At 36.4% G+C, this 13,864-nt stretch overlaps 1 protein-coding gene across 9 annotated transcripts in view; it reads left to right on the forward strand.

Moving 5' to 3' along the window:
* MAPK10 (mitogen-activated protein kinase 10) overlaps positions 1–13,864 on the forward strand; it is a 323,875-nt gene that overhangs the window by 59,581 nt on the left and 250,430 nt on the right. The window lies entirely within an intron of this gene.

Raw genomic sequence — 13,864 nt, forward strand, 5'->3', positions numbered from 1 at the left:
CTTCTTCTTCTTCTTCTTCTTCTTCTTCTTCTTCTTCTTCTTCTTCTCCTTCTCCTTCTCCTTCTCCTCCTCCTCCTCCTTCTTCTTCTCCCCCTTCTTCTTCTCCTCCTCCTTCTCCTCCTCCTCCTCCTCCTCCTTCTTCTTCTTCTTTTCCTCCTCCTCCTCTTCCTTCTCCCTCTCCCCCTCCCCCTCCCTCTCCTTCCTCTTCTCTTTCTCCACCTCCTCCTCCTTCTTCTCCTCCCTTCTCCTCCTCCTCCCTTCTCCTTCTCCTCTTCATCCCCCTCCTCCCTCTCCTCCTCCTCCTTCTCCTCCTCTTCCTTCTCTTCCTCCTCCATCCATCAGGAGGTCCATTCTCTTGGCTCTTAGTCCTTCATGGGGAGAAACAGATGTCCTAGTATAACTTCTAATGGCCAAACATGTGGACTAATTAAATCCTTTCAGAACCTGACCTGTTTATATTTATATGTGAATTCTGGCCCACATTTAAAAACCTATGTACAACAGAAACATAAATTCTGGCCATATGTTTTGGATTGTGCTATCTCAAAGTTAACCTGGCAGTAAGGATTTATTGCAGAGTAGCTCAGAGAACTACGAGTGGAAGAGTGGAGAAGTGAGAGAGGGAAGGGAAAAAACACTAAATGGTGTGTTGTCAACTCACTTACCAGATATACCAAAGGACTCAATCCTGCAGAGAAACTTGAGGAGGTAGAATAAATTTAGCCTACCTCAAGAGCTATTGCAATTAAGTGCAGCAGCTGTATATATCTCTCCACTCCTCATCCATTATTTATTGAGAGCTGCTTCTGTGGGTGTTAACTCTCTGCCCTTCTAAGTTTGTCCTGTGTATAGGTTGAGCGTGTTCACTGTGGCCAGAGAGAAGCCCTCAGGCAGAGAACTTCAGGTGTTCATAGGGAGCAGCCTTCATAATGTAGAGGTAAAAACCAGAGGGAAATAAGTGGGGGTACTGATAATATTACTAGCACCGGACAGAAGAGTGAATTCAACTCACTCTAAAGCAGCAGTGCAATGTGCTCGTCTTTCGACCCAACTGTTGAAATAGACCTGACTTAATAGCTACAGGCTTATATCAATCTTCTTTTCCTTTCATAGTAATTAGAGAATGTTTTCTAAGGTTTTATTTCTTAAAAGTACAGTGAACACCTAACTCACAAGGAATGAATAATTCTGTACATATACCTGTACATTTGACCCTATGACATTTTGGCACATTAATTTTTTAATAAAAATATGTTTATATTTTTATTGCCTTTTTTTTAAAAAATAGGTTTTATACCCAGCATGGAGCCCAATGTGGGGCTCAAACTTGAAACCCTGAGGTCATGACCTGAGCTGAGATCAAGAGTCAAACGCTTAAACAACTGAGCCACCCAGGCACTCCTTATTGTCTTTTTAAATAGAGGGCATGAAGTAGATTTCAGATTTTGTTGAAGACTCAATAATTTTATTTAATGTCATGCATTGAAACCATAGACACAGTTGTATTTGTACATATGGAGAGAAGGAAATTTAGGATAGATGGGCACGTTGATAGTGGTTTTCTTTGACAAAACTTTTCATGCTGACTTAGTTTTATGCATTTGTACCTTTCTCCTGAAAGAAAAGGTGTATTTTGGTAGCCTGGTCAGGGAAACAGTAGTGAGTTATGCAAAAATAGTTATGAGATCACGGACCACCACAACCTTCTCTAAAGTAGTTTTATTGCCCCTCCCATCTCCCAAATCATCTCATCCAAGCTATTATAAAACATATATTATTTCTGCATCACAAATACAGTTGATTCCAGGAATCCCTTATTCACTTACCCAAATGCTTTTTCCTCCAATGTGTCGTTGACAGAATGAAATGAGGATTATCCTTCAACATTTTATGATTTTGTACCATAGATGCAGAGGGAAGGATTTATTTTTCTTAATAGTCATTGAAGTCAATATCATCTTACACTTTTTGGACATCACTCAGTTGCACACATTTCTGCACATTCCTCAACTTTTTGTTAGGAATAGAATACTAAACAGTATTTTCTTAAAAAAAGAATTCCAGGTTTAATAATTAGAGACTGAAAATTTTGTAAGGTTTCTGATTAATTGGCCAACTTTGTTATAAATACTCTTCAGAATAAGCAACACTGTAAAATGTAGGAAAAAGTATCATTTTCTGTGGGCTCAATTTGTGAAATAATACTGTGGTTCAGGAATGTTCAGGAAAAAGTCTGATGACTCTTAACTATAGAAAACAAACAGGAGGTGGATGGGGGAGTGGGTGAAATAGGTAAAGGGTGATTAAGTGTAGACATAGCTTGATGAGCACTGAGAAATATGTCACTATACTGTAAGCTGAAATTAATATAACACTGTATGTTAACTATACTGGAATTAAAATAAAAAAAAGTCTTGAGGTAACGGTTGTTTTTTCTGAGGGAAGCATGATTGCTTAAAGTTTTCTTTTACTATATGTACAAAAAATGTATAAAATCATTAGGAAAGAAGCCATATGGCTGTCCATATATTTATATACAATTCACTCCCAAATATCTAATTTCATAAGAATTTGTAGCATTAACTCTTGCAAAATGAATTTGGTTTTCCTTCTCCTGTCTCAGCCTAAGGACATTTAGTTCCTTAGAGTCCTTTCAGTTTGAAAGTTGGCAAATATCAGTGGCAATATAAAATCACCTAGAATGATTGCTGGTACTTAGAGATGAATTATCTGAAAATCTAAAAATTTATGCTGAAATGTTATGATTTACATTTATTTTCATCCCAGCATCTATCCTTCCAGTGCCTGGTCTCAGTTTGAAATGTCAAAGCTAAATGCATTTCTTTAAAAAAAAAATGTGTATAGCTCAGTCGACTGCCTCTGTTCAAATAAAACCTTGTACTTTTTCTGTTACCATTGGCCAGTGATGGGGTGTGCTTGGATCTCACTCAGAACCATTCATCAGAGCATCAGATAGATGCTCCAGCATAGGCCAGTGTGGTATGTAGCATGGCTACCTAGATGGCTGACTCAGGACCTATAAAACATTTTTTTTTTTTTTTAAGGATTTTATTTATTTATTTGAGAGAGAGAGAGAGAGAGAGAGAGCAAAAAGGGTAAACAGGGAAACTCCCTGTTGAGCAGGGAACCCGATGTGGGACTGGATCCCAGGACCCTGAGATCATGACCTGAGCAGAAGGCAGATGCTTATCTGATGAGCCACCCAGGCACCCCCCTGTAAAGTATTTCAACAGACGCTTGTTTGCACATTGATTTCACACAGGTAGGTTGTAAGTCATGCTAGATTAAATTCTGTAAGGGAAATGGTGTGAGTTTTCTTGGCTTATTATATCCCCAGTGCCTGCTGTGGTGCTGAGATGTCAGTATATAATCAGTGAACAAATGACTTAAATCTCAGATTTTTTTCTGATGTATTCCCTGTCATGCACAGGTGACATCTGATATAGTTCTCCACCTGTCCTGGCCCTGACTTCACTTTGATTAGGGCTCTCGTGGCCTTACCTGTGTGTGCACTTATGATGCTATGCTGTTGTTTTCCCATTTATGAGTTTTCTTTCACACCAGATTGAATGTTCCATGACAGTGGTCTTGCTGTCTTATATATTCTTGCATCATCAAAGTCTACAGTAGTTTACACAATGTCTGGTAGACATTTTGCAAGCTAGTCTTTTAACATTTTTAAGACATGTGCAAGTAACTCTTTCTTCTACACATTTTTTTTTTCCCCACTTCAGGAAGACGAGTCTAAGTTTAAAGCTAAGCTTTGATTAAAAAACAAAGGAAAAAGGCCAAATTTTTAAAGCTCCTAGATCTGATGTAGAGGTTGATGACTTTGTTCATTCAGTCAGTCAGTATTTATTGAGTACTGAGTGGCTGCTGGGTAGCAGGCACTATTCTAGGTGCTGAGGAAACAGCAATGAATAACACATTCTCAAATCCTTGCCTTTATGGATTTATTCCAATGAGTGAAATAGACAATGTAAAACATCTAGTCTACTAATAGTGATAAAGTGCTAAGGAGATGAAATAAAGCTGGGAAAAGGGATACAGGTAACTGGGAGGGTGGGTTGACATTTTTGGTAGGGTGGCCATTGCCAGCACCATTGAGAAGGTAACTGGGTAAAAACCTGAGAAAAGAGAGACTGTTAACTGTGCACAACTGGAATAGCATCTCAGAGAGAAGCAGCTGCTGGTAAATCCACTGGTTAATTCTTAGTTCGCATGGACTCATCCTCCTCAGGATGTCTTATTAGATCAGGTCACCCTGCTACCCAGGTCGCTCTCCCAGGTTTTCTCTGGTCCAACTGATGGCACCTTTGCTGGTTTCTCGATCTCATCGTTTTGAAACATTGGAGTAGTTGATAGCTCAATTATCATAATTATTTTCTTCCCTTTCCACTTCCTATACTTGCTCGCACAGTCCTGTGGCTAAATACACATAAATGACTGAAATCTGTGTTTCCAACTCTGACTTCTTTGATCATATTCTATCCAGACCTGCATACATAATTAACATCTCATCTATGCTCACCCCGAATTTATTATGTCCACATTAAAACTTTTCATTTTCAGCCCCATTATCAAAACCTTCTTCACCTTATTCTTTGTTATTTCAGTAAGTGTCATAATTATTCATGTAGTTGCTCAAGTTAAAACTTGGGAGTCTTGCATAATGCCCTTTTTCTCTCACATCTAACAGAATGCCCATTGGCAAGTCCTGTTAGATCTAACTGCAAAATATTTCCCTCAAATGAGTACTTCTTTCTGCCTTGAGAGCTGCTTCCCCTACTGTAAGACATCATCTTTTTCTAAAAATACAAAAATTAAGAATAATATAAGAATACATCATAGATCCTGTATTATAATTATATATTATATATAAAATATATTTGAATGTAATGATAATCTTGGAATATAAGAATGTTATATTTTAGTACAAATAATATGGTATATATGAGATTTATATAATATAAACAGCAAACATAATTTGTCATTATATATTAATATACCCTATAATATGATATAGTTAGACATATATGTATATCATAACATAAATACAAAAATTATCTCTTCAATTTTTTTTCTCTATGCTTTCACTCTAACTCTCTGCTTCTGCCTCTTTATACTTTATTCCCCATGCAGCATCTAGAGTCACTCTTTAAGAATAAAAATATGATATGTCACTCTTCTGCTCAATAACGTTTGATGACTTTCCATCCTCCAAGAAGCAAATCCAGCCTCCTCGAGATGGGCAGCAGGCCCTGCATGATCTAGTCCTTAGCTGCTTTGGGACTCTGTAGTCTTCCCTGTCACTCTCCACTCCCATGCTAAGTGGGTTCGGACCTTTCCCGTAGATGCTCTTTGCCTGGACATCTCACTTGGATATCCTTCATGCTCCTTTGCTTCATTCATGTTTGCCCAAATATCACATCAGCACAGAGGTTATCCCTGACTTCTCTGTCTAAAATGGAATCCTTTACCAGTCTATATCCCTTGTTTTATTTTATTTTTCTTAATAGCTTTCATCAGTGTACAGCAATATAGTGTATATTTCTTTGATTTGGGGGGTTTATTTTCTATTGTACAACTAGGGCTGAGTCTTTTTTACTTTTATTTTTCACTGCTATATAGCGTGGTACTTACAGTGGTGCTTGACACAGAGCAGATGCTTGATAAATATTTGTAGAATGAATGAATCAAAAGCTCTCTTCTGAGTTTCCATAATCTTTGATTTACAGCCTTATCATAGCACTTAAAAAAGTGTGTTTTAATTGGAAGTAATATCTTACATTCATTAGACTGTGAGCCCTTGGAAGGAAAAGACCATTAACATTCATCTCTGATTTACCGATGTTCAGATAAGGACTGGGCATGTAGCGGTACTTCATGAAAGTGCTTTGAATGAATTAATGATTACTTCGTCTCATTGTTCCCTAAAGAAGCAATTCAGGGAATCTCTGGTGTTTTCCCAAAGCAGTAGGCTAGTAACATTGTTGTAATCAACTATCTTACATTAGGTAAAATGCACTCCATTCCTGGTTTAGAAAATAGTTGAGTGATAATCTAAAACCATGTGTGATTTTAGACTATAATTTTTAATAATGAAAAGCATGCAATTTTTCACATGACAGAAAATCCAGAATTTAAGACATTAAGACAATAAACAGAGAGTTTAGCATCTTAGATTTGGTACAGTTTGACACCGGTCATTGTCTAGTCCAGTGTCTTAGTTTACTCATGCTGAACCCGAGGGCCAGAGCTTGGGAGTTGACAAAACTAAATCTAGAGCTGGGATACCTGGGCAATCCAGTTCTTCAGTTTTTCCCTCCCGTGCCAGTCTTCCATACCTAACTCAGCTTCCTTGGTTTGGGTGATCACGTCTCCAGTAGTAACCCCAGAAGCTGTACATAGCCTACCTCTTCATTTTCTTGGGTTTTCTTATATTAGATTTTCTTTCCTATATATTTAGAAGCATCAGTGATTCAGTTCAGTGGGTTCCATTTTTATCACAGGAATGTGAACAATGCAGACACAGTAGATCTGATTTTCAGACAAATTTCAAGGTACAGCTTGATTCTAGCTATCACCAACACTATTGAGAACCATCCTTAACTTGAGTCATCTCTGTTGTGATTATTTCTGCTATGACCAAGTGTCATATCACCCTTTAAAAAAGTCACCCTTTAAAAAAAAGGTTTGGTTAAATTTGTGCATTAATGTATAACTTATGTATGAATGGGAATAATTTTAACAGAAGCATTTGAACAGAGAGAATTGCATTATATCTGGAATATTTAGGGACAATAAAGATACCTTGATTCTCTTGAGTTTTTTTAGAACACCTGCTGTTTAGAAGTACAGAATAAACCATTACTTACAACTCTTTTCTTAAAGGATGGCAGCTGTGTTTCCTACCTGGAGATGAATATTCCTTTTTTTTAAAAACAGGTCTTAACAAATTTTATTATAGTATTCCCAGAAATACAATCAATTTACTGATTGTAAATCTATACCATTCATGGTTTTCTTTTTTTTAATTTTAAGAATATACTTAGATTACATGTCGAGTTAATGTGGCCCTTTTTTGGTAATAAAACAAAAACAACAAAACCAAAAGTTTGTGGATAAGACATTTTGATAGAAATAGTTTAAAATTAATAGATACTTAGAAAATTTAACACTAGAGTCACCGCTAAGGCAATTGCAGTGTTTCTATTTGACTTTCACAAGCAGAGGCGGCGCTTTAAGAAAGTGTTTATTGATTGATTGTAAAGGGTGAATACTGGATTTATTGGTCTATAACCTTAGAAAATGGATTTTGGTATTTTAAAGTCTTCTTGATGATGTTTCCTTGCCCAGCTCATAAAGTGCTCCTCCTTTGTCTTCCTGTAACACCTGGAGCAAATCATCCTATTTTCTTCATTGAATTCAAATGGTGTGTTTACACTCTGGTATTTCCTGAATGCATCTGAAGTTCCCTGAAGGCAGATATGATTCTCTATTGCTGTTAACGGTGCATTCTACCAAACAGGCTCTAACTCGCTCTCTGTCCATCAATTTCCAAATCCTGTTGGTTCAGCCTTTAAATTTCCCTTTCTTTAGTCTTTACTGACACTGAGAATTATCACCAACAAACCAACAGGGTTACTCTGCCTCAGGCTACTCTTTGTTGGGGAGCTGGAAGTGGAACACGCTGTAGAGATAAAGACCTTTCTCTCTACCCATGCCTTGTGTACATGAGGTGTCCCACACTGCCTGGATTTGTATCTCTGCTGTGCCATTTACTAACCCTGCCACTTATTAGCTGTGTGACCTTGGAGAAGTTTTTTTACTTCTCTCTGCTTCTGTTTCCTCATCTCTAAAATGGGGCTAAAAATAGGACCTACCTCATGTGGCTGCTATGAGAATGAAAATAAGTGAGTTAATATATATAAAGCCCTTAAAACAGTGCCTGGCACAGAGTGAACATTTTAAATGTTAGCTGCTGTAGTTATTATTATTCATTACTAGCCAGTAATACTGCCCCTTTAGGTAGTCATGGGAGAGAGTAGTAACAGAATCTCTGTGGGAATAAAGTGGTAAGAACACCTCCCCAAAGCCCTTGTTGAGAGCTACTGCTCTAGGCTAGAGAGCCAATGCTGCCCTAAGCAGTGGGCAAGCCAGCTTTAGACCCAAAGAGTGGAAGCAATTTGGTTATAATTTACTGCTGTACAGATCAAGGAATACAAACTGACAACTGACACTGGTTTGATTTGTTAGCCCATACAATTCTTTAAAAGTAGATGCAAATATATAGATTTTAGTCTTCTCTGAAATTCATGCATGAGATAACACTGAAATTATGTAACTGCTTTCTTCAAGTAAGTAAATCTCCAAGTTTTAAGTATGGAACTGGAAAGAAATCTCAGAAGTGCTTTTAGAAGATGTGAATTTTGTCTGAAAAATATCCTTTAAGAGAAGATACCATGATTTTGTTAAAAATAGCCTCTCGCTGGCTTCCTCTAATGCATTCACTCCTACCATCCATCCTAAATATCTACAAAATAGAGGGAAACACACAAAGTCACATCAGGAACAAAAACAAGGGATAACTATTTTTGCTAGATTCCTAGGGATTTTCCATTGCAAGACCATGGAAACTAGACCAAGAAAAGCAATGGATAGTCTGCATGGCAAGAAAGAGTAAAAATCTTGCTCTTGTGAAAGTAGGTACAAAGATCTTTTGTTTCTTTGTTACTTCATACCCTTGGCAGAAATAAAGATCTACGAACTCAAAAACTGGTTTATAATCCTTTTACTGTGTATATACTACATTTTTAGACAATCAAATGTTGTTATACACCTGTTACCAGTACATTGTTTCTATATCACACAGAGGCTGACTTTGTGTAGAGACTGGATCAGTGAGGAAAATAGCACTAATAATATGGGTGGTAAATATTAATTTTAATATTTACTGAGCTCCTGCTACAGCCAGACGACTATTCAAAGGACATTTCACTGTAGGTCTTAGTTTGTTTAAGCCTCATAATAACCTATGAGGCACGTAGTATTACTGTTCTATTTACTATTTTCTAGATGAGAGAACAAAGACACAGAGCACTGTGGAGGACAAACTTGAGAAGCATAGTCAAAACAGAGGGAAAGGACAGTGAAATGGTGATAGCGTAGCTGATAGGTATGGAAACTGGAGAACATAACTCCAACCAAACATGGAATGGAAATCATTCAAAGAAGCAAGTAAGAAGAATTGAAGTGAAAGCAATAACCTTCCTGAGGTAATGAAAGGTCTGAGCATGTGCAGCTCCTTGCTAAGGAAGAAGAGGCAGCTGAGCGAAGTTGCTAAGAGGTAGTCTTTCTAGATTCAGGTTCTTTCTCTACCACAAGTTGGGTGACCTTTGGACACTGAATTCTTCTAAACCTCTGTATCTTCATTTGTAAAATGGGGGTAACCATGATAGTATGTTCTTCATATTTTTTTTAATAAGGATTAAGTGAGCCTTACATGTAAAGTAGTACATAAAACTGTGACACATAGTGAGTTCCTAATAAGTGATAGCTATTTTTGTCATTATTATTATTATTGTTATTATTAAATGGGTAAAGAGAAAGGGGAGGAGAATTCATGGTCAAGTAATTGGGGAGGTTCTAATTAACTGGGATTGTTTATGGTGTTTCTTCATAGCCTTTAATATGTCTACCTAAATTATAAAACTTCAAGTACGGAATTCATAGATTTGTTTAGCCACAAAACCTCCTTGCTTTTTATTGTTTCTTGTTGAATACAAATAATGTCTTGTGGGACTCTGGTGTTCTACCATCCGCAGTCTAGGAAATGTTCTTTATTTCACACACATTGTACAGGAGAATAGGAAAACACACATAACAATGTCTTTGATGACCTGCACTGCAAACAACTAACAATCAAAGAAAGTGCTTTTACCTTTATAAAACCTCATGAATACACTTCTTTCTCCATTGTACAAAACCACGTATCTAGGCACTCAAACCTTATGATCACTCAATCTTGTCAGTGTCATCAGCTTTAACATTGAAAGTTTTTCGACATTTTCGTAGAATATTGTAAAAAAATGAGTTAAAATTGGCATAGCTCCAGCCTTCTGGGAGATTTATTTTACCATATTATTATTCCTTCAAAATGTTTGTAGTTCATTGCCCATTGTGTCATAGGAACACTATTCACTTGTATGTTGGCATTACATCTCGCTAGTATTCCTTATTTGGTATCAGAGTAATACCGAATTAACATTAAAAAAACACATTATTCAGAAGTTCTGTTTTATTTTTTCCTTCCAGCACTGCTGGTAGATTATATTAATCAATGTTTTGTTTTATTTGATGTTTCTGTGTCGGATGGCATATCCTACATGGCTTTCCACAGCTGGGAATGGGCTTATTCAGAGAGAAGTTAATGAGCTTCTGTAGGAATTATTCCCACTATATCCCATTACTACTAAGCTGGGTTGGGAAATATAATTAGAAATAAAATCTGTTGGGATCCCAGTGATTCCTTCCCATGTAGAAAAGAATGAAACTGTCTCGTTATTGTATAAAGATTAATCAGACTGAGATGCACAGCACACGCAATCTGCTGAGGAGATGGCAGTGAAAGAAATCTCACCATTTAATACAGCTAGGTAGGCAAATACATTTAATACATTTAATACAGCTAGGTAGGCAAATACAATTCATTACAGTTATGCTAATTTATCTTTATTGAAAGAAAAAATAACATTTCTTGTATCTTTTTTCTTAATTCAAGTGTAATTGACATCTAACATTATGTTAGTTTCGGGTGTACAACATAATGATTTGTATTTGTATACATTGTGAAATGATCACCACAATAAGTCCAGTTACCATCTGGCACCATAAGAGTTACATTTTTTTTTCTTATGATGAGAACTTTAAAGATTTGTTCCCTTAGCAATTTTCAAATATGCTGTACAATATTATTGACTATAGTCAACATGCTGTACATTACATCCTCTTAACATTTCTTGTACAAGTGGAAGTTTGCTCCTCAGCTTGTATCTTTATGACAAGCAGGAAATAGCATCATGAAGCCAAACACAGAGATTTAAATTCCCACAGAGTCCAGTTGGGGTGTGGGGGTGGTGGTGAGGGGGAGTGGAAGGAATGCCATCCACCCTCCTAAAGGTTCATACTTCAAAGAAATTGCTCTGAGGTCTCTGAGAAATGCATTCTTGGGATGCAGAACTAGTGTGAGGTTTATTAATCTTTTAAAAGACTTTTATATACGTCTCAAAATGACAGAGAAAGCATTTGATCAAGTTTTCTAAGGTAAATGCTAAAGGGAGGGGGAGGAGTACTCTTCCCTTTTGGCTCTAGGGAAAAATCAAGTATTTTTTTTTAGAACTGTATTTACCCTTGCAATTTCTCATTTTCACTACTCCTTTATAAGTTGCGCTGTAGTTTTTAAATTATCTCCATTTGTTTCTCCTTTTTCTGAGCAGTATGCAGTTGTATAAATATCCAGCAAATCCATAGTAAAATAAAAAACCAAGCAATTACCAGAACTACAATAGGATGAATTTTAAAAATTAATATAATGTTCACCTTGAGGAAATATCTTTTTTTTGAGGAAGTATCTTTAAATAGATCACACTACTAGTATGATTCATTAGAATTTTTGATTCTTGATTAGCAGCATGTAACATTTTCATTGTACATTACATTCACAAACTCTAGTGGAGGCTTTGACTTGTGCTTTCATTATTTTGTATTTTCTTATGAAAACTTATCCAATCAAAGTTTGTAATATAATAATATGAATTTTTAATTAAGTTTTTCTTACAAGGCCTAATGAATTTCTCCCGAGGTCTCATCAGTCGTGTAAGTAATATTGCATTTACATGGTAATCTAGGCCCTTCAGTAATTATTCCATCTTCCCAAATAATTTTTCCTATGTGCAAAACATGAAGATACCTATCGCTGTTCTCTAGTATTGACGTCTTTTTATGAGGCACCCACTGAAGGTCACAGATTGGACTTCTAGTGTTTAATGTATAATGAGTTGTGTTGAGAATAATCCCACACTGGGCCATTTTTTGCATAGGTCTAATCAATAGTTGTATTGTCCATTAAATCTCCATGAATAATGGCTTTCCACCTTTGTTTGCTTTCCATCCTGGGCCTGGAGAGAACTTGCACAATGGGCAGCTCAGATATGATGAAATGTCTGTGAGCCCTTCCTCAATGAGCCTACTTTCCAATAGGGTTTCCTTTCCTTTCCAAACACCAACTCAAGAAACTTCATTCCCTTTTAGTCAAAGTGTAATCTGAGGACAATGTTTTCAGAGGAAGACTGAGACAGACTTTGGAAAATAGCATCAGGGTACTACACAGCATGTTTGTGGTTGACCACAAATAAGAGAACCCAACATTTACAAATTTGAGCAGCAAGGCGATTTATTGGAAAGGCATGCAATGGCTCAGAGAACAGCAGGAACACTGGAGTTAAGGGGGAATGGGGAAGATGGCTAGCAAAGAAGAAGTAGGCAGCTGAGAGCACAGTCTCATTTCCATCCAGGGAGAGTTTGTCTGGAGTGGTGGGGCTGGGAACTTTTTGCTTGCTTGATTCTGCTAATGTTGCCCCTTCACACATTATACTTTTAGGAGTCAAAATTTCAGTCACAAGTATCTGATCATTTGGAGCCATACTCCAGTAATGTCAGCTTCTTTATAGCAAGAAAATAAAGGGAGACAAAGAGTGATCCCTCCTTCCCTTTGAGTGGGAGTTGTCTCTCTGCCTCCAGACTTCTGTCACATGGTGCTCACTTTATGCACGTACTGTTCTAAGTGCTTTGTGTATATTAATTCATTTATTCTTAAGCAACTCTATGTGGCAGATATTATTTTCTCCATTTGTACAGTAGAGAAATTGGGCACAGAAAGTTCATTTATCTAATTTAATTTTTAAATTTAAATTTTAGTTTTTAAATGTAGTTTGCTCCAATCACACAGTAAATGGTAGAGAGAGAATCTGAAGCTAGGCACTCAAGTTGCAGAATGAGTGCCTTCTCACTCTTGCTCAGCTTTAACAAAGACAAGTGTTCAGAGGTTTTACTATAAAGAAAAGGAAATAAAGACAGAAAAATGAAAATAACAAATCAAGTCAACAGCAAATCAAAAATCAAATGTTTGGTTTGTATGGTAATAACATATGTAATTTCCATTCTCTCTATATTTTATATATTATATATTCATGTGTTTCTTAAACCTGTAATTTTGATATAATGTTAGATTTATAGGAGACTTGCAAAGACAGTACAGTTTCCATATGTAGTTTTTACTCAACTTCCCTTTGGTTAATATTTCACATAGCCATAGAAGAATGAACAAAGCAAATAAATTAATAGTAATCCATAACAATCAACAAACTACAGTCTTTATCCAATTTCCTGTTTTTCCACTAATGTCCTTTCTCTGTTCCAAGGTCTTGTCCAGGATCCTCCATTGCATTTACTTACCATGTATGTCTCCTTACCTTCCATCTGTGCCAGTTCCTTGTGACTTGATACTTTGAATGAATAATGGTCAAGTATTCTGTACAACATTCTTCAATTTGGGCTTGTCTTATGCTTTCTTATGATACGATTAAGTTTATGAATTTAGAGGAGGAATGTCCTTTCTGGTGCATTCTATCGGGGAGTTATATCAATATGTTAGATTATTAGGATTTTAACATCGACTACTTGATTATGGTGGCTCTGTTTTATTTTTTAATTGTAATTTTTCTTTACTTTTAAAAATATTGCTAAGTTAACATTTCTAATATTTAGATTTTTAAAATTTCTT

The sequence above is a fragment of the Lontra canadensis genome, unplaced genomic scaffold, assembly GCF_010015895.1.
Source record: "Lontra canadensis isolate GAN:19392208 unplaced genomic scaffold, GSC_riverotter_1.0 scaffold1, whole genome shotgun sequence".
In the NCBI taxonomy this organism is placed as follows: domain Eukaryota; kingdom Metazoa; phylum Chordata; class Mammalia; order Carnivora; family Mustelidae; genus Lontra; species Lontra canadensis.